At 36.3% G+C, this 27688-nt stretch overlaps 1 protein-coding gene across 1 annotated transcript in view; it reads right to left on the reverse strand.

Annotated features, from left to right (window-relative positions):
* CSNKA2IP (casein kinase 2 subunit alpha' interacting protein) overlaps nt 1–27688 on the reverse strand; it is a 128891-nt gene that overhangs the window by 59026 nt on the left and 42177 nt on the right. The window contains 1 exon segment of the mRNA XM_050778992.1: nt 8980–9147. The gene's annotated coding sequence lies outside the window, so the exon portion shown is untranslated.

Raw genomic sequence — 27688 nt, forward strand, 5'->3', positions numbered from 1 at the left:
TATGAAAACTGCCTAAGTAGACATGACATTGAACACTGAGTATTTCTTCCTGTCTTATTTCTATTTCTTTTCTCTGGGCAATTTGCCCTTAAGAAATGAATTTAGTACTGGCGAATTAATTTATTTCTGTTCAACTGAATATACTGTTTTATTGTATATTTTAAAATTAATTTCTTACATACAAAAATAAATTGATTGCAGCCAGGCACAGTGGCTCATGCCTGTAATCCTAGCACTTTGGGAGGTCAAGGTGAGTGGATCACCTGAGCTCAGGAGTTCAAGACCAGCCTGGCCAACATGATGAAACCTCGTCTCTATTAAAAATACAAAAGTTAGTCGGACATGATGGCAGGTGCCTGTAATCCCCGCTATTCAGGAGGCTGAGACGGGAGAATCATTTGAACCTGGGAGGCGGAGGTTGCAATGAGCCGAGATCGCGCCACTGCACTCCAGCCTGGGTGGCTGAGCAAGACTCTGTCTTAAATAAATAGATAAATAGATTGTATGCTATTTTCTTCATCTCTTCCAAAGAATATCATCTTTACAGTAAAGAAAGCTTTGCTTATGAAAGAAGCTCTAAGCCATTTAAAACAGTAAAATGTGTGTGTTCTCAGCCTGTGTGGCCACCTGTCACCGTTTGTATGGAGGGTAGGCATGACGCACTGACCTCCATTAGGTGTAGTGATTATGATTCCAAAAGTGAAAAGAGGTTATTTTCAGCACTATATATGCCACCAAGAAGCTCACATTTTGATGTCCACTCCTTGTTTTGCTGGCTTGAATCTACTAGCATAATATTGTTTTGTATTCAGTCCATAAAAACATATTCACACATTTAACATACTAAATGTGTCAAGAAATGCATAAATATACATTCAGAACCTCCTCGTCCTTTTCTTTAACTTTTCTGAAGATTTTATTTCTTTCTAAAAGATATATTAGGAAAAGAATGTTTGTATAATGCTGGGTAATACCTGGCACACGATTGAGTAAGTGATTCCACTCTGGTGCCCTCAAATCCACACAGAGTCTGAGAAGGTAGGATTGAAAAGCTACTGTGTTCTATTGATACTGGACCAATATGGTTAGCAGAAGAAGTAGTTTTCTTTCTTTTATTCGCTTCATGGTCTACTTGAGGATGGGAGGCTGTTAGCAGTGGGATAGGAACTAACAGCATTACATGCTACAGAAAGCAATTGCCTGAGCAATTTTCCTAAGCCAGAGCCAAAGCAAAGCAAATGCAATACTCCCCCTCACCTCCGTGTTGGCCACTTGAGAGTGGAGCTACACCGTGATCTCCACAGGGCAAATTCCATGACAGAAACTGGATGCTGTGGCCAATTGCTTGGCGACATGGGTCTGCCACAAGTATGGAATTTAAATATTGAATACTACATACATTTTTTTTCTTTCTGGGGCCCAACAAAAATAAAGAATTTTAACTACACAGGTGCATTTGTTTCATTTCATTGAAAAAAAAAAAAAAAAAAAAAAACCACCTTCTAGCCAAAGAAAGATGCACAATTTTATTTGGAAACACTACTATCATATTATGTTTTTGGTATTTTAATATGAAGTCCAATGGAACAGTCGCCAAAAATCCCATCTTAAAATCATTCAATCAGTGTTATGCCCTTTAGCTGAAATAGGAACAAAGCATTCCCTAAGATCTGTTCATTGAATGTTGAGTGTTTCTTCCCCCCTTTTAGAATGTTATATATTTCAAAAAACTATCTCCTCACTTCTAGAGAGATAAGAGAAAAACGAAATGAAAAAGTTCAACTGCCAGCTAAAGCTTTTACAGATAACATTTAAAGCAACTGCATTTCCCATAGCCCATGCCTAAAAATATAACTGAATTGTATTCGTTGAATTCCAAAGGTTCAAAGTACATATAACCAATATGCATTAAGAAAGTAACTACCTGCCGTTAACTTTCTTATTTTGCTTCTAGTTTTGGATAAAATTTTATTGTTTAAATTTCAATTTCAAAGCAACATAATCATGGTAGCCATTTATTTTGTTTTTTTAATATAAAATTAGCCTTTTTATATCTTGAAATCATTCAGGTTTATTTTCTTCTATTTGAATTTTTTATATATAATATAAAAGCATAGGATAGAGTTGACCAATCAATGAGGTTAATTAAAAGATTATGTATTTTTTATTTTATGAACTTATGGACTCTTAAAACCAGAAAATAATCTTAGTGATTATCTAATATAACTCATTCATTTTTTTAGATGAAAAAAATCCTGGGTTCAGAGGAAATGAATGATTTACTTAGAATCACATGGCTAGTACATGGCAAAGTTGATACTAGAATGCTTAGACTTTTCATCCTAAAATATTTTTGTTCTACAAGCCCCCTAATGGAATAAAGAATAAAACAGAGTGCTAATCACATGATAGGCATGTGGGTGCTTAGGACAAATCAGGGAAAACTGAAATAAAGGAAAAGTGCCTTAAAATGGTTGTTTTGGTCAGGGTTCTAACAGGAAATATATGACATGCTCAAATTGAAATAATTGCAAGAGAGTTTAATCAATACTTATCAAGGTATGGGCAGGGTATAAAGAAATGACAAGAGATATTTCTAGAGTCCAGGGCTAGAAATCACTAAGCTATTATTATTCCTGGGCCTAACCCGAAGAAGGTAATATGGTTTCTGAAAGCCAAAGAGAGGGCTCTGTATAGAATTCTACTTTGACACACTTTCTGACTTTTGATCAAGATGCAGAGTCAACCTGAGGTGATCCTACAGGGAAGGAGGCAGGGGAATGGACTCAATGACCTTTCTCCTCTTCCTCTGATCTCTTGTAGCAAGCATCCTGCCTAAGCTCATTGGAGGTTAAAAGGACCTCTTGATATACAGGTCAATCTCCCTGAATAAGTAGCAGGGTGAAGGGCAAAGGATGGATCCTGTTAAAGAAAAAATTATTCAGGACATATTAAAGACGATAAGACCGACTTTATTCAAAGAGTTGGGGGAACATGGTGACAGGTATAGAGACCACTGCAAGGAGATTTTGCATTGCGGGAAAGAGATTGGACTCAACTCCAAATACAGCATGGGCAAGTGGAATTTTTAGTGAAAGAACCAGGTGGGGGTCATGGATGGAAAATTACAAAGAGGAAACATCAAGGTAAAGGTGGATTCCAGTTAAACCAACCTAGCAGGACTCTTGTTGAAAGCAGGCTAGCTCAATCAAGCGTCACCTAAAGAATGGTGGAGGATGAAGAGCCTGATCAGATATTGAGGGTGATCCAATATCAGGAACAGGGGGTTCTTACTAAACTGACTTAGCAAGCTTCTTGCTAAAACTGGATTTTACAAAGAAGTAAACAGGCTGGTAGAAGGTTCAGAAGCTTGACTAAACTTTAGTCACACAAATGATGTTTTTCCATCTAAACAAGTACATGAAGGAAGAGGGGTGATATTTGGACAAAGGAAGAAATAGAATAAAAGTTCAAAGAGAAGAAGACATCAACTTAAGAATTAGGGGCAAAAAAGTATTAACACGGCACAAGAGGAAGAACAACCCAGAATGACAGACTTGTGTGGATAATAATAGGTTATAAAGTCATGTTTCTAGAAAGAAAAAAAGAGTAAATGGAGAGGAAAAGGAAAGACTGAAGCTTAAAGAGGGAAGGTTGCCTGTAATCCCAGCACTTTGGGAGGCAGAGACGGGCGGATCACGAGGTCAGGAGATCGAGACCATTCTGGCTAACACGGTGAAACCCCGTCTCTACTAAAAACTACAAAAAACTAGCCGGGCGAGGTGGTGGGCGCCTGTAGTCCCAGCTACTCGGGAGGCTGAGGCAGGAGAATGGCGGGAACCCGGGAGGCGGAGCTTGCAGTGAGCTGAGATCTGGCCACTGCACTCCAGCCCAGGCAACACAGTGAGACTCCGTCTCAAAAAAAAAAAAAAAAAAGAGGGAAGGTTGAAGGAGTGAAGTGTTAAACAGACTCAAGTTTAAATTAAAAAATGCTATTTTCATGTAAACCTATTCCAATTGGGCCTGGGCTAGAGGAAGAGTTTTCCTAGACAGCACTGATCTAACACGTAACATATATATTGCATTAACCATATGAGTTGCATGTGAATATTGAGGATTTTCTTATTACTGCAGTCTCTGAAATATATTCACTTTTAATCTGAAATCCTTTTATTTTGCGGGGTTGGCACAGGAGACTTTTGCAGAATTTCCATTGGTGTTATCTGACTTTCTCACCATTTCACTGAATTTCTGCATTGACTCTGTCTACTAGCAGCCCCACACCTTTCCTGGACAATTGTCTATGAGCTTCTTCCCCAAAACTATCCGTTACACAGGCCATGCACATTCTAAACCATCCCTCCTTCAACTTTTTTTTTTTTCCGATATTGCTCTCTCTTGTTTCCAGTTACTTAAAATTTCATTTCTTCCAAAGAGACCCTCAAGTTATATGCAAACCAAAGAAAAGAAATATACCAAGTATGTGGAACTTGTCTCCCACTATTATCAGAAAGGAATTGAATCTACCTCCATCTGCTAGAAGACTTCATGTGTGTCTCTGCCCTTGTGTCATACCCAGCAGCCCTCCCTTTTCACCATCAAGTATTAACTTCTTTCCAGATTTCTTTGCCAAAGCATTGACTTCTTTCACTAGCACATTTACAAAACTCCAAATGAAATAATTTTGTTTAAAACAATTTAGAATTATGCTATCATTTGCCTACAGTTCTTATATTCTTTGAAATTTCATTGATCCCTCTAAGCCTGAGCTCCTTCATCTAGATAAAGTAAATAACAGCTAAAATCATACGAGATAATGCATGTAAAGTGCTGATCACAGTGCTGCAAATAATAAAAGCTCTTTAAATGTTAACTATTATTATTATTGCTTTCTAAATGGCTGTCTGTGATGGGCTGATGATTTATTGTGAAAGACGGTAATGAAGCAAGCTAAGGGGTCAAGGCTACTCTACCAAGGATGAAAATAAAAGAACAAAGCTGCCCCATTACAATCCCTTGGTGTCAATGAGTAAGATATTCTCTAATGACAAGCTGATCTTTTTCTCAGAAATGGAATACATTTATCTCCATAAGTCAAATTGGCCAGTCTAGAATAAAGTTACTTTTTTCAATGGTGACCTTATTTTTCTAGAATTTGTACTTAATGAATCATATTTTGGGGCATTTAATTTAATCTTGAACAAAAAACTAATAAAAATATTGCAGAGGCTAGTTTTATAGATATTTTTAAATACTTGAGAAATAGTTTTGCAAATGGATCACCAAAATGCATGATGGTCATGGAAAGCCTTCCTGCGCTATGAGCATACAGTCTAGGTAAGAATATAGGTAAATTGTCTGAAGTGAAAAATTTGATTCTGACACTGAACTAGGATTGACAGAACCACATAAAAAAAAACACAAATTAAACCCGCTATGGATTATACATGACTTTGGGAGGCCGAGACGGGCGGATCACGAGGTCAGGAGATCGAGACCATCCTGGCTAACACGGTGAAACCCCGTCTCTAATAAAAAATACAAAAAAAAAAACTAGCCGGGCGAGGTGGCGGGTGCCTGTAGTCCCAGCTACTCGGGAGGCTGAGGCAGGAGAATGGCGTGAACCCGGGAGGCGGAGCTTGCAGTGAGCCGAGATCTGGCCATTGCACTCCAGCCTGGGTGACACAGCAAGACTCCGTCTCAAAAAAAAAAAAAAAAAAAAAAAAAAAAAAAAGATTATACATGAGATCATTAGGACATAGCGTTAAATAATTAAAGATGGCCCTTTAATTTTAAATTGGTTTGAATTTGAAAATATACAGAAGCAATGTCACAAACACCTTGTACCCACCACTCAGATTTAATAAACATTTTAATACATTTTCTTTAGATAATTGTGAGAAGACATCAAAAAATGAAGGTTTGATCAAAGTCCTTTTTGAACAACCTAATTGATTCTATTCCATGCCATCATCCCCCTTACATTCTGGATATAATCACTGTTCTGAAGTTGAAGTGCATACTTCCCATCCTTGTTTTTATACTCTTTGTGTACAAATATATAGTATACTCTTTATGTACAAATATATATATGTGTGTGTCTATACACACCATATATTATTTTACGTTTCCAAACTTGAAATAACAGGTAACATATTGTATAAATTCTTAAGAGATTGCTTTTTTCTCTCAACATTTTTGTATTGATTTTCATTATTCATGTGACTGCTGTATATAAACGTATCCAATTTTAATAATAGACATTTAGGTTGTCTCTAGTTTTTTTTACCATAAACAACGTTACATTGAACAGTTCTGCATATTTTCTTGTGCACATATGCAAGAGTTTTTCTGAAGTAAATTCTGAAACACTTAGAATCAGAATGCTGGATCCTGGTCAACTTAACTAGATATTGCCAAATTGCTCTCAAAATTTGCATCAATTTATACAACCACTACCAACATACAAGAGTTCCCTTTATTCTATATTCGCACAAGCACGTGGTGCTGCCAGAATTTTCTAAATGTTAATTGTTTTGGTGAACATAAAATCAAATAACATTGTTTAGATTTTATTTAAAAGCCAAAGTTAAAATAAATTTTCAAATAAACGTCTTCCAAGCAGTCAGTTACTGGGTTACGAATGTGATGTAGCTTAACAAATTTCCATTTCACCCATTTTGTACCTATGTGGAATGTTATGATGTATGATATCTACAAGTTGCCAAAAGAATGGCAAAAAAAAAAAAAAAAAGACATAGTAGATTGCCCCTCTTTCAAAAGCAAGGAAAGACAGTTACCCCATCCCATTTTTCTCATCGTCAAAAGAGCTCACTTAATAAATCAGATTTTTAAGCTAATTTACACTTTTATAAATATTAGCTTCCTTGGAAATCCTTCTGTTTGCTTCTTCATTCTCTCCTCCTCCCCCTCACATCTTTTTTTGCCCTGTGTTCTTCTTTTTTCCTTCTTCTTAAGAAAAGCCCATTTGAATACACTCAGTTGCGAAGTTGGACTAGTTAGCTACTTAAGACATGGCAAAGATTATAACGTCCCACTGAGATTTTGCAAGTGAGTCTTTTTCATTAATACAGCAGCAGGATTTGAGGATTTTATTAACTCCCCATTTAGAGCCTGATAATCCTAACAAACCTATCTTTCTCCTAAAAGACTTACTTTATCTCCTCATTCATATTTCCATGGTAGTAGCAGCACAACCTGTTCTGAATTAAATTTTCTGCAAAGGGTATCTTAGCTTCTAAGGTTAGTCCCTAGGAGATAAGTTTTTGTTTTATAATTTAATGAAAATTTCTATAAGATACCATACACTTGCTACAAGAACTGAAGACTATTAACTAATAGGCCTCCGTTTCATTGTCATTGTTGCAATTCAAATAATCATATAGGTTGTGTATGCATATGGTCATAATTTTATTTAAATAATGATAGTTCCCCAGAGTTAATCTAATTTTGAAAATTATAAAGAAGACATAAGCTCTTGTGAAATCATCAGAATTAATTCTTTAAGTAAGCAGTCTATATTATTATTCATTTCATAAGGCCTTATATTTGACTTTTGTGAATTATGTTTTAATGACTTCTCAAAAAACAAAGAGCAATAGTATTAAATACTTTGACTAATATTTGAATACAAATGATATACTGCTCAATAACAAATGATACTTAATATTATTTTTCATTATAAAAAAAGATTGCACGTATTTCAAGGCCTTAACCAAAATAACCTAACTCAACCTATTTATACTAATTCATCTTCTGTTATTCTTCTACATATATCCTACACCTCAGTCAAATTTTCTTACTGATTCCTTAACTTCTATTCATCAGATTATTCCATGCTTTTCTCCCTCTGCATCATGAACCATACTATCTTTATATGAACACTTTTACATTTGTTTCTTGTTGCTTATATAACAACTAGTCACAAATTTAGTGTCTTAGAATAACACAAATTTATTATCTTCCATTTTTGTAGGCTAGAAGTCTAACACGGGTTTCACTGGGCGAAAATCGAGGTGTATTTAGAGCTATGCTCTTTTTTCAGCTTCTAGGGGCCACCTCTAATGCCTAGTTTGTGGTTCCATTCTGCCATCGTCAAAGCCTTCAAGGTTACATCTTGCCGACCATTCTTCTGTAGTCATATCTCCCTGCTTCTTACCACACTAGAAAAAGATCTCCAATTTTAAAGACCTATACAATTAGATTAGGTCCACTATGATAATCCAGGATAATCTTATCTCAAGGTTCTTAATGTAATCACATCTGCGAAGTTCCTTTTGCCATCTATGATAATATACTCGTGGGTTTGAGAGATTAGCACACAGAAACCTTTGCAGATGATTCTGCCTACCACACCTTGCTCCTATTGCTACCACCTACCAAAATTTCCCGCAGCATTAGATTACGTAGTGAGTGGCTCACACTAACAAGATCATTCAGCTCAACCTTCCATTTTAGAAGTAAGGCCACCAGTCTCATCACTGCCAGGGAGTCGATTCTTGGCAAGTATTTGTTAAATATTGAATGAAATAACTTGCCCTTCTCTGCCTGGCTCAGAAAATAACATTCCTCTGAAGTCTTAATTATGCTACCTTGAATAGATTTCTGAGCCAAGACTTCTCTAGTATTTATTTACCTTGCCACTAGTATGTAATTTACCATTGTTTGAAACAAGGACAGATGTTACTTTTCTACTCTCAAATATTATATTCATTATATGCTTCATTTTATGACGCTTCTATTTTATGATATTCATTATATAATAATATTTTATACTTTTTGCTTTTTGATTCCTCAAGTATTCATTCTGTTGTGCATTCTGTGTAATTTCTGGGAGGTATTTTGCTTATCTTGGTCAGTTCTATGCCTCAAGGCAAGATTCAGATTCCCCAGTTCATTTTTCTTTCTGAACTCGCCTTCGTAATTCACTTCACTGGAAAACACAGGAGGTGAGGATACCTCATTTAGGGGCAGGTTTTCCATCTCTCCTTTCTTGTCCAGCTTCGCTAATTGTAGTTGGAGTGGCAGCTCAGTTGGATTAGCACCCTGGAGCTTGCTGTCTTTGATTTGTGAAGGAGGAAGTAGGAAGCCGTACTCCAGTCTCAGGCCTGTGTGCCTGCCATATTTCTGCCAGGAAGAATCAGTTTCATTTATCATTTCCTGCCCAATGCCCAGCACCTTACCAGCATATAGTAAACACTTAATAAACATTTATCAAATGAATAAATGTAAGGATGAATGAAAGATTGACATAAAAGTTAAACTCTTATTGGTCTGTATTTTTGTGTCCGACCTTTGGATGCAGGAGCAGAGTGAGTGAGGACTTTGGCTATCCTAGTTCTTTTCAACTGATCCTGGATAAACATTTCTAAATATTCCTCATATTAGTGACATATGTATTTTTAGAATGTAGATGATATTTTTTCAAATGTTTAAGTCAATAAATTGTATTCAAAATGTTAACAATAAAGCCTCAGACAACCATTTTGCTCTATAAATGAAAATAATAAAATCTTTTGTAACAGAATTCACAATAACATAATATTTCCAAACGAATTCCAAAATGCTTTCAGTCTTTATGCTTTTGAGGAATGCATCCCTCAAAAATGGCCTCATTAAAATAACACCACCTATATCAATGTTCATGTCCTTTTAAGTTAATATTTTGTTAAAATTATATATTTTTATTTGTCTTTCTTCTCTGACAGACCTCCTTATGTGCATCTGATACATCTTTGTACCCTTACACCTAAGATAGTTACTATTTCTGTAACAAATCATTTATGGATAAGTGAGTGGATATCTGGTTTGATATTGTTTCTTCCTCAGTTATCTATTGAGCATTAATATGTTCAAGAGACTGAAAGCTACACAAATTTTAGCACTGAGAGAGACATAAATATTCCCTGCCATCAAAGTGTAAGAATGAAGAACAACCACAAATAATGAATTATCTGTCTCCCTATATAAGGCTCCTAGTTGAAGATAAATCAAGATGTCTTTTATAGCATCTCAAGACTTCATGGCCAGACTAGCTTTCAGCTTGTAATTGTTAAGGAAAGCCTCCTGACTTTCATATCTGACATCTACGCTTTCTCTTCTCTGTCAAGACGGGACCTTTCTCTATTTCCAACAATAAGCCCCGCAGGGTGGAAAGAGTTTCATTAGTTAAGATGAAACATATACTTTGGTATATACAGCATTTAAGAATTTTTAAGTATATACGCACCCAATTTATTTTAGGATTAATTTATCAAACTGGTGTATGGATTTAAATAATTTTTGTTAATCATAAAGTTTTTGCATTCATATTAGTGGGGTCCTTCAGCATTAATATTCTCTATAACTTTAAGAGTTCAAGGACAGAGAGAAAGTATATTTTTCTTTCTTGTTCACATGATAAAACAGAAGCATGGAATTTTTAAGTATCTTATTCTAAGTCATATAATGAGTCTTGATTAAAATCACTGCTAGAAATCAAAGCTTTTTGTTCAATGGGTTCAACAATGGGCCATTCATCTTCCATAGACATTTTGCATAAGTAATAGCAGCTCAAGTTTAAGAACAATTCCAGTGGCCATAATATCTATATTCATTCTACATTAAAGCATTTAATTTTCTGTTTATGAGTTCAGCATATTTCTCTGAGTTGGATGTAGTTCAGTGTTTTATTATAGGAAATCATATTTTTTCCTGTAGGTTGTCAGGAAACAGTTACCCAATTTTACTTAGTTAGAACAATGGTTCTTATCCAAAAAGCTGCTATAAGTAATGAAAATGAAATCAATTTACTGGCTCAGCTCCCAGATTAAGGATTGCTTTATGAATAAATAAAATAGTAGATGGCATCTAAGAGGGGAATGAACAATTTATGTATTATCAGGACACTTCTTACTTTTCACTTTTAGTAAAATGAAATACTTACTATCTGGACTTAAAATGCCTCAAACTGTGATGTTATTTTGGGGAAAAAAAAGAGAGATAGGAGATATCCTAGTAATAACAATAAATAATTTAAAGGCTGGTTTTCCAAAATAATATTAGATACACTAAACAATTCTAGTATTTTATGAATATAAATACTATAACACATCACCCTTATTTCATTTTCAATTTTTCTTCCTTAGTCTATTAAATTAAGGCAAACTCTTTCATATTTTATATCTTTCTAGTGATACACTAAAAAGTAAATATGACAGCTCAGATGCTTGTTCAATAAATCTCTATTTGTCAATTTTGTAGTGTTACATGAGGGATTATCAGCATTGTGACAAATTATTCTCCATCATTATTCTTGTTAATAATAGTAACTTTATAGAACTTGACAAAACTAATAAAAGATGAATAATGTCACAAGTACAGCATTCAAAGTATACTATTGTAAAGGTAGCACAAACATAAGAAATCAAAGTAGAAAATTGACAAAATTCGAAACTTCAGGGGAAAAGACAAGATGCACAGGATAGTCTTGACATACTTCGAGCTGAAATATATTTGAAGTAGAAAGAGGAAGAACAAGAATTGAGAGTGGCCCTTTCTCCCTTTCTGTAATTCTTACTAAAATCATTGTATCTTCACCTAAGATTTCACCGGACAGCTATTCCCTACTGGGCAGTAAATGTTTGTCTTCAACTCAGACCTATTTACTGAGCACCAAGCACACTTATCATCTATCTATTTCACATGCCCTCTTGTTTTTCTTAAAAATATCACTGTCATACATTTGGCACATTGATGCCATCCTCAACTCCTCCCTTTTCCTTATCTGCCATATTCAAGCTATCACTAACTCTGTTAGTACTTTTTCTCTAAATTACCTCCTGAATATATCCACTTCTCTCCATTTCCAACTCATCATGCCAGTTCGAGCTGCCACCTTGGACTATTGCTTAGTCTTAACTGTCCTCCCTAATTCTACTACGGCTTTACTCCAATCCACTCGCCACATGGCAGCCATATTGATCTTTTTAAAATGTAACTATTATAATCTTATGCTCCTGCATAAAGCCATTTAGAATACAGACTTGGCTTCAAGATCATTATCTAGCCACTAAGGTATCTATCCAGCAAAATCTAACATTGTGCTTCTCCTCGCTCCCTCCTAACTACCATGATCATCTCTCAGAACCATAGCTTCACTGTGCTTCCTCCCACCACGGGTCATTTCTCATGTTCCTTCTTGTGGTTAGAATGTGCTTCACTCCTCGCTAACCTAGTCAATTCTTGTTCATCCTTCAGACTTGAACACCATGCATTTTCACAGGAAAACTTTCTGTACTCTCCTCCTAAGGTTAAGTTACTTGATTATATCCCTTAAAGAAGTAGGTAGTCCTCTTTTATTGCACTTAATGTGTGACTCTTTCATCAATGTCTGTTTCTTCCCCTAGATCGTAAACTTATAGGCAGAGAAGGCCTCTGATTTTACTAATTATGGTAATTCCAGGATAAAGCAAGCGACTGCACATAGCAGACACTCAAAAAAAATTGGTTTAATATAACCGCCAATTAAAGTAATCAATTATAAGAAATGATTATAAAATAAAAATTATAAACAATACTGTTATCTTAAATAACACAAAAATGTGAAACAGAAATACACTTAGCAAAACATGTGAAAGACATGCACATTGAAAGCTCAAAGAAAATATATGAGACAAAAAGAAATAAATAAGTTGGTGGACTCAGTATTGTTAAGATGTTGATTCTTCCTAAATTTATCTGCAGATTCAGTTCAATCTCAATTAAAATTCCAACAAGCTTTTCTTTGTAGAAATGGACAAGCTGATTTTATCATTAATATAAAAATGCAAAAGATTTTAAATAGCTGAAACAATTTTGAAAAAGAAAAAGTTAGCAAATTTATATTATCTGAAAGTGAATATGGAACACTGGCAGAGAAAGGAAAGTTCTAAATTAGATATACAGGTAAGATTAATTTATGTGCACAAATGTAGTAAGGTCATTAAACAAAATAAAAATGTTTTCACCAAATGGTGTTGGAATAACTGGAAATCATTACAAAAAACATGAAATTTGACCCTTATTTCATATCATTCTCAAAAATTACTTGAAATGGATCATAGAATTAAGTGTAATGCTAACACTATAAACTTTTAGAAAAAAAGAAATTTTTCATGATTATTGGATAAACAAAGATGTCTTAGGAAACACCATAAAAATCGATAATTGGAATTCATAAAGATCTAAAACTTCTATTATTCAAATTACACCATTAACAAAATGAAACTAGGAGAAAATTTTACATATGTGTGTATGTGTATACATGTGTGCATATGAGTGTGTATATTTAAACATGTGCACACAAATGAACACATACGTGTAAACAGAATAAAGGACTTTTCTAACTTTTATTTTAGGTTTGAGGGTACGTTTGAAGGTTTATTACACAGGTAAACATGTGTCACGGGGGTTTGTAGTTTATAGTTTATCACCCAGATATTAAGCCCAGTACTCAATAGTAGTCTTTTCTGCTCCTCTCTCTCCTCCCACCCTCTCCTCTCTCAAGTAGACCCCAGTGTCTGTTGTTTCCTTTTAGAACAAAAGACTTGTATCCAGAATATATAAACAACAATTACAACTCAATAAGAAAACAATCCAATCAAAACTCTGGACAAAGGACTCAAAGTTTTCACAAAGGCAAATATATAGTCAATAAATGTGTGAAGCAGTGCACAATATCATTAGCCTTCTTAGAAATGCAAATTAAGGCTGTGTGTGGTGACTCAGACCTGTAATCCCAGCACTTTGGGAGGCCAAAGCTGGTGGATCACCTAAGGTCGGGAGTTTGAGACCAGCCTGGCCAACGTGGTGAAGCCTCGTCTCTACTAAAAAATACAAAAATTAGCTGGCCGTAGTGGATGCCTGTAATCCCAGCTACTCTGGAGGCTGAGGCAGAGTGAGGCATAGTCACTTGAACCCAGGAGGCGGAGGTTGCAGTGAACTGAGATCATGCCATTGCACTCCAGCCTGGGCAACAAGAGAGAAACTCCTTCTCGAAAAACAAAAAATTTTTAAAAAAGAAATGCAAATTAAAACTGAGACACCACCATCCATTAATATGGCTAAAACTTAAAAACATCAAATATTGGGGATGATATGGATAAAATTAAACTTTCATAAATTTATTTAGTAATGGAATATGGTACATTCACCTTGGAAAATAGCTTGGCAGTTTGCTACAAAGGTGAATGTACACATATCATTATATGTACCCAGTATCCCAGAGAAATAAGACAAGTGTCTGCACTTGTTTTTATACACAGTTTATGTTGTTAAATTTTTACTGAATGCTCTCTACACCTTCCAACTTTAAATGTAAACTACTTATCTACTGAGAACACCATATCCCTCACATTTCTCTCAAGCAAAGGCCACACATTGCCCCTCACACCACATGAAATTATGTAGAATTGGGTCTTTGTCATCATTGTCCCCTAGTGCTGCTTTCAGACCATTACCCTTGCTCATGTGTGGCCTGTCATTTCAGCTCTTCAACCCTCCTCATCCTCTGTACTGTCTACCAGTCTCTTGGTCATTTTTCTTTTTTTTTTTTTTTTTTTGAGACGGAGTCTTGCTCTGTAGCCCGGGCTGGAGTGCAGTGGCCGGATCTCAGCTCACTGCAAGCTCCGCCTCCCGGGTTTAGGCCATTCTCCTGCCTCAGCCTCCGGAGTAGCTGGGACTACAGGGGCCCGCCACCTCGCCCGGCTAGTTTTTTGTATTTTTAGTAGAGACGGGGTTTCACGGTGTTAGCCAGGATGGTCTCGATCTCCTGACCTCGTGATCCGCCCGTCTCTTGGTCATTTTTCTTATTCATTAATAACCTTGGTACCCAGATCACATTGCTCCTTTCTGGTCAAACTGCATTATCAGCTTTAAATTCTACATTTTAAATTTTACATCTCAAATTCTACATCTCCAGTGACATTCTCCACCATTTTATTTTAACCACACACTTGTCTAACCATAAAATATACCAAGCAATCACATAAAACTTGCTTCAGAAATTTCAGTTTGGCCACAATCTCCTAAAATTCTGTATATGTTACTCTGCTGTTGCATTTACACTGTGTCTTTAAAATATTGTTGAATCTATGACACCATTACCCTAAGTACATATATATGTATGTGTATGTACACATCCATCTATTTGTGTATTATTTATATCGATCCACCCTGTCTATATTATTTATTTATATCAACTTCACCTTTGTTTATATTCTCCCGTCTACTTTGATTCAACAAATTATCTTATCTACTACTCTCTATCCACTCCTAAAATTCCTTTTCCCATGCATACATGTCAAATCCCTAACTCTGGGTGAATACACTAAGCACTTTCTCCATGCTTATAGTCTAGATTGAGAAATATCTAACTATTACACAAGTTGACATAAAAAAATGTAATAGCCTTCAGTTGGACTTTTAAAATTTCTCAGGACTCTAAGATTACCTGAAATGCTTTCTTCCACATTCTACCACATGACTATATCAAACCTTCTGTAATCTGCTTAACCTTAAATCCTTTATCTTACCTCACAGTATCTGCAGATATATGCGAAACTCCCTTCGATTGTCACTACAGAAGATAACATGTCACATAGAGCTATACCCATTCTTTCTCCTTTCCTCCTGATACAAAGAGCAAAATCCCTTTTATCCCTTTTCAAGGCCAATCCTCCCCTTTATTCTACAGATAGATTCCAGTTGTTTCACCCTTCCCTGAACTTTGTGCTGTTAATTATCTATCTCTCAACTAACACAACTGCATTTTTAACCTCCATCCCATCTGCTTTTAAGTGTGTTCATATTGCCCTATCTTAATAAAATTAAATAAAACAAAAGCATCTTTCCTCGACCCAGTAGCGCAGCTAATTATCCTATTTCTCTTCTCTCCACCCAAACTTTTGTAATGTGTTGATTGCTCTTTTTTCCAATTCATCACAATTTTTTATTTCCGGTTTATTCCAATCTGGTTTCAACTTACATAAATACAGGGAAACTGCTTTTATCAAAGTCACTAATGTCCTACCCTCTCCGAAATTAAATTACAATGTATTTATTGTACCTTACTTTAATTTTTGAAAGAATTTCAACTGCTGACTGCTTCCTCCTTTTTTGGAACTCTCTTTTTACTGAATTTTCATGTCAGATATTCTGTTAGCTTTCTCATTATTTCTCTGGCTATTCCTTCTTCACTTTCTTTGCTTGTTCTTTCTTTTCCATCAATGAATTTCTCAACATTTCTCCTACATCTCCTTCTTTTCTCACCCTATTCTCTATCCCTATAGATACCTAATTCATTTCATTGGGCTCTAATAGCTATTTTGGGGTGCGTAACAATTTGCCTATGTCCAGACCACATATATCTCCTGAATTCTCTCCTGAATTCTGAACCACATATCCAACTGCCTACTTGACACTAACACTTTCACAAATTCCAGTTTGAAACAATATGTATTATCTTCTATTGCTTTAGTTTGCCCTGTACTACCTATTCCTTTTCTGTGTTTTCTATTTGTTGAAATGGCACCCCAATCTCTGATGATCCATCCAGAAATTGGGGGCATGTTCCTAGCTATTCCCTAGTTGTCACTCCTTCTCACATCCAACGTACTACAAATTCTTTTGATTCTACATCCTAAAGTTATTGGTTCTACCTATTTTCTTCCATTAAAGCGCTCATCAGTACACCACCATTTCTTCTTCTTTTTTTTTTTTTTTTTTTTTTTTTTTTGAGACGGAGTCTCGCTCTGTCGCCCAGGCTGGAGTGCAGTGGCCGGATCTCAGCTCACAGCAAGCTCCGCCTCCCGGGTTTAGCCATTCTCCTGCCTCAGCCTCCCGAGTAGCTGGGACTACAGGCGCCGCCACCACGCCCGGCTAATTTTTTGTATTTTTAGTGGAGACGGGGTTTCACCGTGTTAGCCTGGATGGTCTCCATCTCCTGACCTCCTGATCCGCCCGTCTCGGCTTCCCAAAGTGCTGGGATTACAGGTGTGAGCCACCGCGCCCGGCCTCCATCATTTCTTTAACAAAGTGCTGCAATCACCTCCTCACTAATCCCTCTGCTCTGCAACCAGTCAGCTGCCTTCCTCCACCTCATTATCTAATTTCAGAGTCATCTGTCTTAAAATGCATACATGATCATGTTACTCTTGCCATAAATTTTCACAATGACTTCCCAAGCTATGATCTCCAACGAGGCTTACCAAGTTGTACACAGTCTCATGACTTTCTACCTCTACATCAAATGCAGTTCCCTTTTACTGCTTCCACTCCAAACATGATGAGTTTATTAGTTTCTCAAACAAATTATTATCTTTCTTGCCTCTGGTTCTTGGTCCCTGCTGCACCTTCAGCCTAGAGTATGTTTTATTTTTCACTCTTCATCTGGCTATGACCCACATAATCATGAAGTCATATCTTAAATATAACTTTAAGAACAACAACAAAATAACTACTGCAGCTTAGGTTTGCCTTGGTATATAGATGTTTAGAAACTAATTTCACTTTGCAGGTTTGCATTTGCTTTTGAAATATTTTAACTACTTTTATGCTCTCTACTGTAATTCCTGTGAGTAAAGGTGTCATGTCCATTTGGGTTGCAGCTATATGCCTAATACCCAGCACGGTGTGTAGCACAGAGTAGGTTGTTAATATTTGTTGCAGGAATAAATGAGTAAACAGTATGATTCAACAGTGCAAAAAAAAAAAATAATAGTTTGAAAAATTATCCTCAAGAATGGCAAAGGCTAACATTTTTAGTTCTTATCATGAATTAGGGATTAATATCAGGGTATCTAAAATTCTCTCTATATGTACATATGTACACATCACAGAAATAGAGATAAACATAGGCTTTTCACTGGGTCTTTGCAGCTCCCTATTAAGTATTATTGTCCTCATTTTGCCTAAGCAGAAACTGATTATACAAAGATTAAGTAATCTGCCCCAGTCACACTGCTGGAAAATAGCTGAAGCTGAACACAGGGAAGTTTGATTCTAGAACGCAAATTCTTAATCATATGGGAAGATTTCCTTTTAAATAAGCACTATTTTTTTAAATTTTTACATTTTAGGTGGATCTATAAAACAAAATAATTGTATTAATACCATTATAAATATATTCATCAGATTTCTTCAGTATACTACATATGCAACACTATCAAAAGCAAAATACGTGATGCAGAAACCTAAATGTTCCAAGACCTTAAAATAATCCATGGCAAAAACATTCGGATACTTATATTGCTGCACTAATTATTTCAGACTGCTCAAGAACTCCTTAGTTAATACTTCATGAAATAAGTGAAACCTTCACATATAATAGAATTAATGTACCTGCAAAGCAAATAACTTTTAACCAGAGAATTAGAGTGAAATTAAGAAATGTCCAGTCGGTTTAGTTATTTATTCTTTTGCTATGTTTTTTCTTATCAAATATTTGTGACCGATACATCCTTCAGAGAAGACGTCTCATTGGATGTTACATTATCGGCTTAATAAGTTATGACAAAACTTCATGACTAACTCTTTTGTATCATATACATGCCATCATTTTCTCAACAGTTCCAGGTCAGTGTCACTATGCCAGAGAATGTTCCAGCAGTAACTTTATCCTGGGTTGGATAGAGCTTTTATCTTTAAAATCTCATGACCTGATGTTTAACCTTTACCAAAATGCTTAATGCTTAACCCAAAAATGCTACATGTAAGGTTTCTGTAAGGGTGACTTTGGTCTGTTTGCCAGCCTCATTTGAATCCAATCAAGTGTATCAGGTCTATTGAAACAATTTTGAACTTATCCTTATCCAAATTTATCACACCATCCTCCACAGGCACAAACCACCCTCCTCCCCAAGAAGATTTTCATGCTTCTTATGTCCATAGCATAGATGAAGGGACTCTAAAGTCCCGTCCACCTTCAGAGCTAAGCCTGTTCTCTGATTCTGGCAAGCTGTTTTTACATTCTGTTCCCCAGACCATTGTAAGGGTACTTGTTTTACACAAGCTATTCTGGTGATTTTCTTGGAAGAAAGGAAGTATACTAACATGGTTTCTTTCCAATGAACAGAACCCAGCCATTACTTTTATAGAACACTTGTGCTGCTTAGGAGAAAAAAGAAAAAAAAAAAATGCCTCCCCAATTAAAAAAAAAAAAAAGTACAGGGTTTTTAGTCTCTTTACTTCCACCACTATGCACTCCAACGTGTATTTTTGTAATAGATTGCCACTGTTGGCTCTGTCCTTAAACTACATTCAGAATCCAACCTCTCCTTACCATCTTTGCCCCCAATACACTAGTGACAGCCACGAGAAGTTCCAACCTGAATTATTTTGTCTATGCTAACTGTACTCCTTGCTTCTACCCTGAACCTCCATGCAGTCTATTCTCAGCAGAGTGACTCTTTTAAAACTATTCTTATTCCTCTGCTCACTCATTCCCTATATCGACAAGGAGAAAAGCCAACGTCCTTACGACGGCCTGTAAGTCCCTCCGTGAACTGGCACCCCTGAAGTCTCCGTCCTCATTCTCCTCTGCTCTCATCCTGCCTCACTGCTCTCCTGCCACATCGGCTCTCTAGCGGTTCCTCAAGCACAGCCAGACAAGGTACAGCCTTAGGGCTTTTACACTTGCTATTCCCTCTTCCAGGGACAATATTCCTCCCGATGAAGCATTGTAATACCACATTAAGCCAATGACTAACATACTCATTTTCTCAAATTGGCATAGTTTTTTTTTTTTTTAATTAAATGTTACTGTCTCAGTGAGTTCCTTCCTGAACCCCCTATTTTAAATTGTAGCTTTACCCAATTACTCCTAATTTTCCTATTTGGTGCTCTCTTATTGTTCTATGGGACACTAATGATCATCTTATATAGTTATATAACTTGTTTATTTCATGGTGTATCTCCTCCCAGTAAAATACAAGCAAATAAGGACAGGGCTTTTGGGTGGTTTGGTGTTTGTGGTTTTTGTGGAGGTTTTTGGTCTATTTGGTTCATTGTTATATCCTCATTTTCTAAACCAGCAAAAAGGAGACAATAGATAATTACTGAATATTTGTTAAATGAGTGAGTCAATTGATGCTATTATTTGGTATTAAGCGAAGCAGGAGGTGGAAATAATCTAATACAGACAGTAGCTATAACTTCCGTGGAAGACCTCACTGTGGCTAAACAGACAGCCTTAATTCGACAGATGTTCAAATAACCGAAAATTGAAGCAGACAGCTTGACTAACTAGAAAATGTTTGTATCTGTACAGGGATATGAAGGTTTTCCAGAACAGCAAAAGGAAATAAATAAGATGGCAAAGAACTGGACAGCCGATCGGATATCTGATTCCTGTTAATAAACCAAAGGAAATAAATAAGATGGCAAAGAACTGGACAGCCGATCGGATATCTGATTCCTGTTAATAAACCAACTCTTTCACTTCCTGACTTGGATGCATTTATATTCTCTATCCTAACACTGAATTACAGACTTTCATTTAATTAGATAATAGATTCTGTACATTTGCACTTCCTGTAAAATAAAAAACCCTCATTTTGACCTTTTTAATTGACTTAATCTGCCAAGATTCTGACCAAAGACTGTAACATTTTGACACTACATTTTACAAAAAGCTTTTATATATTGAAGCTTGATCAAATTGAATAATATATGTTCAGAGACTGGAAATATGTACTTTGCTCAATATATTCTAATTAACATAATTGGCCTAGCACCAAAAATGACTAGAAGAGTTATTTTTTTAAATACAGATATTAAAAAGACCACTGCTTCATGTAAGACAATAATAGTATGTGAGTGTTTTCTGTGTATGATTTAATCAGAAATTTATAAGAAATATAGTAATCAGCAAGGAAGTCATGGAATTGTTAGAAACTAAAATAGAAATTATAACGGTGAAAGTCAAGTAATAGTACTGCCATCAGGAAGGGAAAATAAAGAGTTCTGTGCACAAAGAAGCAGGAAAGAGTTAATTAAACAGTCGAATTGGGGGAAACACGATGGGAAAGGAGGATTATAATCATGTTTATTTCCCAACACTTCTGGAGGCTGAGGCAGGAGGACCGTTTGAGGCCAATAATTAAAAATTAGCCTGGGCAACACAGCATGACCACGTCTCTACAAACAAATTTTAAAAATTAGTTGGGTGTGGTGGCATGTGCCTATAGGCCTAATTATCAGGAGGCTGAGACAGGAGGATCCCTTGGGCCCAGGAGTTCAAGGCTGCAATGAGCTATGATCCTGCCACTGCACTCTAGCCTGGGCAATACAGCAAGATTCTATCTCTAAATAATAATAGTATGTTTACAGTTTATCTGGAAACATATTATTTTTACTATATGTTAGAAATATACTTAAAATATTTTTAAAGGCAGTTCCAGGTGGAAGAAAAGGAAAAGAAATAACATTTACATACCAGTACCATCCCATAGATTATTAGGGTAATGATGAGCTACACACAAAATTGTAATGCACTACCATAAAAAAATGGTTTAAAAGTTAATACCAATCATGCAAGCACATAACTGTAAGGAAGATAGATTAGTACAAACGTGTTTGACTGGGCGCATTGGCTCACGCCTGTAATGCCAGCAGTTTGGGAGGCCGAGGCAGGTGGATCACGAGGTCAGGACATTGAGACCATCCAGGCCAACATGGTGAAACTCCATCTCTACTAAAAATACAAAAATTAGCTGGGTGTGGTGGCACATGCCTGTAATCCCAGCTACTAGGGAGGCTGAGGCAGTAGAATCGCTTGAACCCAGGAGGCAGAGGCTGCAGTGAGCCGAGATCATGCCACTGCACTACAGCCTAGTGACAGAGTGAGACTCCATCTCAAAAAGAAAGAAAAAAAAAAACCGGCATGTGTTTGCAGTCAGGTATATTTAAAGGATAGTGGTTGTTGCAATGCTGAAATTAACAACAAAAGTATAAAATGTCTAGATTGAGAATAGAGTCCATGTTTCCTATTCACTTTAATCTTCATGTATCCTGTTGACTTGTATCTCCATGTGACTTCTCATCCACTGTTTATTGGTGGAAGATTTTCACTTCTGTTTCACTGCATTTCCAACCCAGATCTCCCATCCATCTCAATGCCTGGCTTTATTAGTGGTGACATCTTTATTCATGTGAACTGCCCATCTAACAACTGATCTCTCAGTTCCTTGACTTCCTCACTTATGACCATCTTTTTCTTCTTCCCCATATCAGCTACCTACTTACATTGTCAAACTCTGGTCTCTGTCATTACCAACAACTATACTACATTAAAACTCTCCATTTAATGTTTCATTCACTGGCCACCACATTTTTTTCTTCCATTCTACTATCAATTGTACCCCCCCAATAACATCCAACCTCCGTATGATTAACCCTACCGATTTGCCTCAATTCTGTTACTCTGTTCCTCCCCACTTTCTATATTTACACTCTGCTCTCCCAGTTTAGAACACAAGTTTGTTCATTATAGTCACTCCTTGAAAATGGCCTCAATTATTTTGTTGTCTCTCTGTCAACAACAATTCCCAATAAACCAATAAATATGTTCTAGTGGTATCTATCTTAAAAATAGACGTTTTCGAACCCACATTCTCTTCCAGGTACCGTCTCATTTCAAACCATTTTGAAAAGAAGAAAAATAAAAAAAGTTCTTTAATAGTTGTTTACTACTGTCATCCCCAGTTTCACTTACTCCAATTACTCTTCTGCTTCTTCTAATCTGGTTTCCACCTGCCCAGCATAACTTATATTCCTCATTTTCAGGTCACCAAAGACCTAAACATTTGAAAAATTCAATTGAATCTCTCTGTTTTATTCTTACACAATGACTCAGCAGCATTAGTTCACCACACCTCCTTCTTAAACCCTCTCCTCTCTCACCTTCCATATCACTACAGACTTCAGTTTTCCTCCCGCCTCACCGCTCTTTCATTTTCAGTCTCCTTTGCTAACTATTCCTCCTGCGACCAATGTGAAATTATTGGATTGTGTCAGGATTCTGCCTTGAGTCACCTTTTCTCTTTCTCTTAAACTCTCTCTTGAGGTGATTTGATGGTATGGAATATCTTTGTGCTATTTCCAAATCTCCATCTGACACCTTTCCCCAGTTCTAAACCCCTATATCTAACTGCCCACTTTATATCTCCAACTTGGATGGCTTAGGTTAGTTTCCTCCCACATATGTCATCTCAGAAAGAATTTTTGATCCCTCTTCTCATTTCTCCCCAATTTTTGACATCTCAGAAACTGACAAACTGTTTTCTCATTCCCTTCATTTCCCTCACTGCCTTCAACCAGTCTATTGTGCTGCCGTTTCAATTCTACCCCCAAATATATTATCCATCTGCCCACTTCTCTTGTTTCTATTGCCTCCAGTTTAGTTAAGCTATCAGCATCTCCCACCTGAAAAGCAGCAAGTCTTTGTCTTGACTCCCTCCTTCCATTCTTCTCTCACTCTAGGCCATTTTCTAGAGCCACAAAAATTGTTCACTTTTAACACATAAGTTGAGTAATATCACTTCTTTGTATGAAATGATTTCAGGAGTCCCTATTGCTTTTGGGGGAAAAAATAGCTCCTGCCAGGATCTTTTTATCCCATAATATACCACTCTTCCCTTCTGTTGCATGTTACTACACAGCAGCCACACCGGCTTCCTTCTTTCTCCTCACTCTTGCCATGTTCTTTCCAGCCTCAGACCCTTTTACGTGCATTCCCATGGCTTGCAAGTCTCTTTCCCTGGCTCTTCACATGGCCAGTGTTTTTGTTTGTTTGTTTGTTTTTGGTTTTGTTTTTTAATTTCAGGTTTCAGAAAAATAAAAAAAGGAGAGAGAGAGAGAGACAAAGTCAGTCGGTCCCTGACCTTTTCTACTTTCAGTTATTCTAGATGCATCTACTCTTTCTTTCTTAGCATTTTTCACAATGTTTATCTTGTTTTATGTATTTGTTTCCTGGTTTGCTGTGCAAAGTAATTTTCATGGGGGCAGGGACTTATCTATCTTATTTACCACAATATTCCCAGTCCAAAGATCCTACACAAGGTAGCCACTCTGGAAAATGTTGCTGTGCAAAATTAATTAATGAATGCACTACTACATAAAGACTAATTAGAAAAAGTTATTATATTCTATATTCTGTACCAATCTGCAGGGTCAAAGGCAGAACTAAAGAATAAGAAGAAACAGGTGTCCACAGTCTATTCAAAATGATGAATAATTCCCAGGATCTAGCCTATGACTAACAAAGCACAAGAACGCCACTTAGGCCATATGCTGATGAGTACACAGTAAAGTGGCTCCCTGGGTATCCATCTGGAAAGAGAGCTAAAAATAATGAAGACTTGACTGTGCATCAAACATTGTGGTGGGTGTTTTATATACATTACCTCTATTAATACTCACAACTGTGCATTGTCATCATCATTTTATAAATAAATATTCTGACCCCAGAAAGATAGATATAAAATTGCCTACGATTTCACAAGCAGTGAACGATGGATTTTAGATTAGAGATTACGTCTGCCCAACTCCAATGTCCATAGTGTTTCTACAATACTACATAATCTCATATTTTTTATTTTAAGAAATTTGTTAGTGCCCATTGGATTTGAGAGTTAAGGGGTAGGCCCAGAAAAGGCCTTTGGGAGCCCTATTTTTAATCTTCTACAGGACCTCCAAAAAAGAAGAAGATGAAGACGAAGACAAAAAAAAATAATAATAAGTAGAGGGAAGAGAGGCAAGGAGGAAGGAAAGGAGAAGGAGAAGAAACCTGAGATTAGTTTGTTGGCCTACAATGTAAACTGTTGTGCAATGCTACAGAGTTAATCAATAGGAAATGTGAGATTAGAAACTGGCTTCCAGACCTTATCTAGTACTTTCATTCAAGCAATTCACTCTGATAGAAAATTGAAACTCAGAGCTAAATAATAATGTACCCAAAAAGGTTAGATTTGCATTGTGCACAAGTGAACCAAGTCAGCAACCAAATTTTTAATTTATTTAAAAATAAGATTGATATCATACTTCTTGGATATGAACTTCCAAAGGTCAGAGTTGCTTCAATCAGGGGGACAGATCTCCTAAGGGCATTGATAAGCCTATGATTAACATCTTCTGCATCTTCCTTATTCAGATCTTTATCACTGGGCCCAATGCCTTGCTTCCAATGAACTACAGGTTTGTTTTTGTCCAAAAATATTTTCTTGATGGACAAACAAATAAGCTGCTAAGGGGGCCTGCAAGATAGAAACCACAACAGCAAAAAATAAGAAAACAAAAATTCTATATAGGAAAAATCAGAGCTTGTTTGGACTTTTGTATATGTATTTTGCAGATTGATATGTTTAGATTGCTCATTCAGAAGTACCATAACATTCTCAGTGCTTGAGGTCTCCACAGGTCTTAATTAAGCCCCATCTATTGGCAGCTTCTGCCTAGCCCTCCACATTCTGTTAGGGCAGAGGCAGTGTCACTCTTCTGACTCCATCACAAACTCATGCCACAAATTTATTGGGACCATCTGCCCTTCATTTCCTCAATACTGATGTCCTGACTACAGAGGATTGTACCAAGGATCAGTTTCTATCTCAAAGGTAGCCATTATTTGTAAAAAGACAACTCCTAGATGGCTTAGTCTAAGAATCATATTCAGAAGAAATATCCTACTCCGAGATGGCTTAGTCTAAGAATCATATTCAGAAGAAATATCCTACACCAAGTAGTGACTAACTGAACAAGTTAGATCGAAAAGGATACAGAGAAAGTCTTCATGCTGCAGGAAAATTGGGTGAAGAAGCAGCTTGGGAGAGAACAAAGAATATGCCTACAGTAAAAGTGGTTGCCTGTGGTCACTTTTCTTGGAATGAGTAGAACAGGCACTCATAGTTGATCTCCTGGCTAGAACAAGTTATCTTCTAAGTTCTTTTTTAAAAAACCAGTGTATTGAGGTATGATTGACACATGAAAAGGTGTAGATATTTAATGTATATAATTTGATACATTTTTAGATCAGCATACACCCATGAAACCATCATGACAATTAATACCATAAATATATCTATCACTTCTAAACAGCTCCTCTTGCTCTATTCTGAAACCAATCTTATAGGAATCTCACACCTGGTCTTCCTTTACTGTCATTATCTCTCACTGTCCAATTGTGTCGCTGCTGAAATTACTTTTCCCAATCTTGTAAATGTTCATTTTATCTGCCAAGATAGTCACAGTGGGTCTCCATGCTTGGAGTCTGAAGATACACCCTCTTGAGGACCACTTACTTATTCCAGCAGCTGTTTCCCACATAACAGCACCAAGGTTAGGCCATGAAGGCCTTCCCACCATAGCCTCATGCTTTGTTATAACCAGTAAGACCTCACCACCACCTACCTCCAACAATAATAGTAATAGTTAGTACCTTATATTCAATCTAAAGAGCCAGCCCATACTATTCCTTTCCTACAAGAAATTTTATGTCAGGAGTCTCATTGCCCCTCCCTGTCTACGGGCTTTGGCCAATACCATTCAGAATCATTCTGCTTGATTTTCCAAATTGCAGTTTCAAGGAGGAATATCCAAGTTATTAATTGTCCTCTGCCCCTTGAGAAGACCTCAGGTCTTTATTTACAAACAGATGTTATTTTTCTCTCAGGAAACACATTTTTTGGCTAGGAACATTTAAGAGTGGTAACCTTCATGAACAAACCTTCTACCACACCCTAATCTCAAGACGGGGACCAGATCCCAGCCCTAACATGGCATAAGTGCAGGTCACTGAGGTTTTTCCCTGCTTCAGGGGCTTTCGTCTCCACTAACCATAAGCAAGAGCCTGGCATTTTCAGTAACCTCTTTCATGGGGAACCTATTTAATCTCCAATTTGACTGACACTCTGTTTACACATGTATAAAGAATATACATCATCCCAAACCCTCTAATATCTAGGCTCCTTGGCAGGAATAAACTAAACACTTAGTCGGAAGATACTAGTTTTGATAGGTCAACATGTGAAAGAAACAAAAATAAACCTATGAATCATTTGCCTCCTAAAAACTTTATCATTAGATAATTGGTAATTAGATAACCTTTCACTCTCTTTTTCTGACACAATATTTTTACCTATAATTTTTTTTCTATTTCTTATAGTTATTGTGTTCCTTTCTTGTCTTAATTCTGACTCATATTTTAGGTCAGTAATCTCCCTTACTCTGTTTTATATGGGGCAATCCCAGTCAACAAAAGTATAATTCTGTAGCCTTAACATCTAAATAGTGCTATTTAGAAATAGCTGGTTTTTTCTATAACAGTTTTATGAATAGATTTTAGTGTCATTTGAATAAATATTTCCTAAAAGTGCTACTGATCTAGTGATCTTAATAAATGATATTCTAAGATAATCAAATATAACATTTAAGAAATATTAAATATAATCAAAGATAATATTTAAGAAAATTAAACATTAAAACATAGTTTGTGCCCTTGCAGTAAGATCCTTTTTGTGAGCCACTAATATTGATATAATCTAATATTCTCTTTGGCTCGTTCTTTTGGCTCTTAAATTGCAAACACCTTATTTCTTTCAGCATTGTTACTTTAGTTATCTTGAACTATTATCTGTATTTGTGGTTTGGCCTAAATGAA

This window comes from Macaca thibetana, chromosome 2 (assembly GCF_024542745.1).
Source record: "Macaca thibetana thibetana isolate TM-01 chromosome 2, ASM2454274v1, whole genome shotgun sequence".
Classification (NCBI taxonomy): domain Eukaryota; kingdom Metazoa; phylum Chordata; class Mammalia; order Primates; family Cercopithecidae; genus Macaca; species Macaca thibetana.